At 29.7% G+C, this 4,289-nt stretch overlaps 1 long non-coding RNA gene across 1 annotated transcript; it reads right to left on the reverse strand.

Annotated features, from left to right (window-relative positions):
* Nucleotides 1-3,031: 3,031 nt before the first annotated feature.
* Nucleotides 3,032-3,863, reverse strand: LOC106321421. Its single transcript, XR_001266068.1, has 3 exons — nucleotides 3,834-3,863; nucleotides 3,199-3,256; nucleotides 3,032-3,087 (listed from the first exon to the last, which is right to left on the reverse strand). It is a non-coding gene; the product is annotated as an uncharacterized LOC106321421 (long non-coding RNA).
* Between the last annotated feature and the right edge of the window lie 426 nt (nucleotides 3,864-4,289).

Genomic DNA, 4,289 nt, shown 5'->3' on the forward strand with positions numbered 1-4,289 from the left:
TTTTATTTTAAGTCTTAGAAATAAAAGTAACCAAATTTTAGATAGTCATAAATTGTGTAATAAAACTTTTAAGTTTTAAATATAAAATTTGGTTTATTTTTGGAAATAGAAAACAAATTTATTTATTTTTTTGTTAAAAATTAAGTTTTTATAAATTTAAAAATTTCTCCATAATTTAGTTAGTTTCTTTTCTATAACTTAATATAAAAGTGGGAATTTAAAAGATTTTTTCTTAGATTTTAGAGATTTTTTAATTTTTGTTTGAAAGTTATTGATATTTTGATTAAAATAAAAAATGTTGGGTATTAAAATGAGCACACTTTAAAAAGTTTGTGTATTAAAATGGACAAAATATTTAATTGAGGTGTTAAAGTGGATAGCGAAAAACTTTGGATATTAAAAAGTTAAACAAAATTTAGTTGAAATATTTTTTATGGAATATTTTCCTAAAAACAATATAAAAAAAATAAAATTAAAGAAGAAAATAGATAGAAATTCATCACTCTAAATTATTATAAAATGTATTTGGTGAAAATTGAAGTTCTATTTGTATTTATTATATATTTTCCTTCTATAATAGGACATTTTTTAAGAAAATAAGAGGACATTTGGATGTTTTATTTCAAGAGATATTTCTTATAACCTAAAACTTGACCGATCTTAATTCATTACATTTATATACTTTTACATTTTTTTCATATATAATTATTTTAAAAAATATTAAAATTTTTAATATAAATATTAATAATTACATTTACAAATCTTAATAATTTTAAAATACTTTTTAAATAGTTTCAAAAAACATTTTCGAATTTCAAAAATAAAATTTGAAAAAAATATTTTTAAAAAGTAGAAAAACTATAAAAAAAAATAGAAAAATGTTCGAATTTCAAAACATATAATTTGAAACTATATAAAACCAACTTTTTATTTTTTTATATATATATTTTTTACTTACATCTATACAACAAGAGGTAAAATAATATTTTACCTTTTTAAAGAAACTTTTTTTGTCATTTTCTTTTTTTTAATGTTCTTTTTGTGACAAAGTATTTTAAAATATCTATTTAAGAAAATTGTTCAATTTTATATGTATCAGTATTATTTTATTTTTAATTTGAAAGCAATAAATAAATAATTATTCTATATGATTTAAAAATAAATAAATTCTATATTTATTTTACAAAAAATGATAGAAAAGAGGTAATACAAATTCATGAAAATCTATATCAATCTAAAAAAGTTATGATCGAATTTTATAAGTCGATGTATATAAATTTTCACAATCCACATAATTTTTTAAAATCTATCAACTTTCAAAATTCACAAACTCTACACAAATTCATCTCCCAGTAACCCCCCGTTATAATATTTTCTAAAAAATGTGTTTATGATATTAAAACTAAATGTGTAATTTCTTCTCTATGATATTAGCTCATCACAAAGTTACAAAACCACTAAAATTGTGGAATTTTATACTGAAGACATGAAATTCTACCAAAATAAATATTTTAATTTCAGTGACAAAATTTATAACAAATGCATGGTTCCTTTCAAACATCACATATTATATATTGTATGAATATATTAAGGGTAATTCTCTCAAATATCCGTTTTTAAATTTTTGTCACATACTAGCCATCAAGAAAAAAAATGACCAAAATAACTTTTTATATTTTGAAATTTTTAATATATATTTTTTTTTTTAAATTTGAAACCCTTTCGCAAAATCTCACCCCTTAACTCTAAATCCTAAGTCTAGATTAGTTAACCCTATGGTAAAAATACATTTTTACCTTTTAATAAAACTTATTTCGGTCATTTTCTTCATTGAATGACTTTTTGTGACAAAAACTTAAAAATGAATATTCTAAAGAATTTCTCGTATATTAATCTTAGCCTCAATTTTAAAGATATTATAAATTTAAAAAAATTATTTTATATATCATCATTTACATTCTAAATATTTATATATATAATTAGTATTTTTAATTATATTTAAAATTAGTACCGTTTCTCCTCCGCGATTCGCGGGGGTCTATATCCTAGTAACATTAATAGCAAAGTAATACACTAATCTAGATAAATGTTTATAGCAAAAGAATGAACTACCCTTTGACCCTCAATGCAATGCTCTTTAGGCCTAACAGAGAGAGGATGCAGCCATCAACACAACACTCTTTAAGTCATCAATGTGTGTGTTCTCAATGTGTGTGTTCTCAACGACGAAATAAAGAACATGTATTGGTGCAAAGAAAATTTAACTAAATAATCAAAAACTAACGAATGAAAAAAAAAAAAACATTCGTTTAATCATGCATTTTATACCGACCAGACAGTCTGTACTGCCACTGATAAAGAACCCAGCATCCTCGCGATCGCCAACAAGATCATAGACTTCCCTTCTTGTCACAGAGTGCAAGGCAGTGACAGCACCGCTGTGACCCTTCAGAACACGTACATTGGTCTGAATTTTCTTCTGTGCAGCAGCAGTTATGTCTGTTTTGCCCAAGTTTAGTATACTGACTTCAGCAACAACAAGCCAGAATCGCAACTACAAAGGGAGGACCTAATCACGGATATACCTGAAGAAGCATTATCAGAAACCCACTTACGAACACGACTGAACGAGTTCGCTCTTGATGCTGTATCTCTGCTAAACATACTCTGAACCCAACTCCTTCCAGAAGCTTCTAAGGTTGCTGGGTTTCATCAGAGACATCTGCTTTTGGACGTGGTGATGGCAACCCAGAAGATATGGACTGCTGCTTAAATGAAGAAGCACCCCAATAGCCTACACGAAGTTGCTGAACATGCGAAAAGAATCTTCCGAGTTTAATCTGAAACAAAGTTCAATATGCAAAAAGATATATTATGCGTCGGTTAGTGTTTCCAAAGGCCTAGTTAAAAATCTTGAAAATTGTGATCATATGGAGTATTAAGCACGGGGAATATGAGACAAATTTCAATAGCTGCAAAATGAATTAAACAGAACCAAATTACCAGTAATTTGTATCCAAGTTTTTGCTTCTCTGCTATTGTCTCTATCATGTTCCAAGCCTCTGTATCAGGAAGTCCCAAGCCAGCCTGCAAAAGAGCATTAGATATTGTGAGGATAGAGTAAACAAGGGAACTGTAACCATCACATTACGGGGAAACGAGGTGAAGAATAAGTCAGCTCTGAAAATAAGAATTCACCATATGTGATGCCACTATGATTAGTCTGGCTGTGACCAAAGTAGCGTAGTTCACTGATCTGAGAGAGTGCAATAAAGGGTTACACGAATTAGTAATGCCAATGATGATCAAATCAATTGGCAGTATAATGTAAGACACAATGAGATGATTTATGGCTATCCGAGATTAGATTTCAAGTATGTGGACTACAATTGGCAAGTTGACGAAGCATCCTTAAGGAGAAAATTGGGGAAGACACATATGAGCCATGACATGGAAATTACTTAGAATCTATGAGCATTGCAGACAACTACAACAAATACAAAGTAAATTCCTAAATTACTTCTTTGCTCCCCCAAAATTTTCTAACCCTCTAATTTACCAAAAGAAAAACACACTGGAATTCATTATGAAGAGCTCCTTGAGCCAAATCAATAGAAAGACTGGGATGTCAGGGCTAGAAACCACAAGATCATGTATGCTACAGAACAACTTCTACCTCCACAACGAAAACCCCACCGTAAGTTTTAAAATTTGCAGTTGGCTCCATCCGCTCATTTGTTTAATATAGTTCTCAGTGTGCTAATGATCAGGAGCAAGTATACAAAGAAACAATTGATATTATCAAATGAATAGAAGATCTTAAGAAGACTCACTCATTTGCAGGCTGCTCCATGAGATACTCGAAGTAACCTTCCCAGAATCTGTCAAAAGAACTCACAATATGTCAATAACCAATTTTCTAAGCAGCATGCTCGTTGAATTTCATACCTCAGTTCCTCCCAAATGGGTATAGAGATGAGATGGCGCACATAGTCTGAGACATTACTGGCATCCTTCTTAAACATTTCGGCAGAAACTTCAAGTGCATACTGAACTGTCGATAAATCGTTCCTTGAAGCAGCACGGCTGACAGCCATTTTGAGCTGATTTTAACAAGTAACAGCCAAGACATAAAACCTCAGCAAAGCTAATATATAGTAAGGTCCAGCCAAATTGGCTCAGTGTATATGCCGTACAGTTGCTACGCTTACCGAATTTTTCAGATGCTCTCTTATACACTCGATAAAGCCACTACCACCAATCCCCTCAGCATCAGATTCAATGAGCGC

Source organism: Brassica oleracea, unplaced genomic scaffold (genome assembly GCF_000695525.1).
Source record: "Brassica oleracea var. oleracea cultivar TO1000 unplaced genomic scaffold, BOL UnpScaffold01597, whole genome shotgun sequence".
NCBI lineage: Eukaryota > Viridiplantae > Streptophyta > Magnoliopsida > Brassicales > Brassicaceae > Brassica > Brassica oleracea.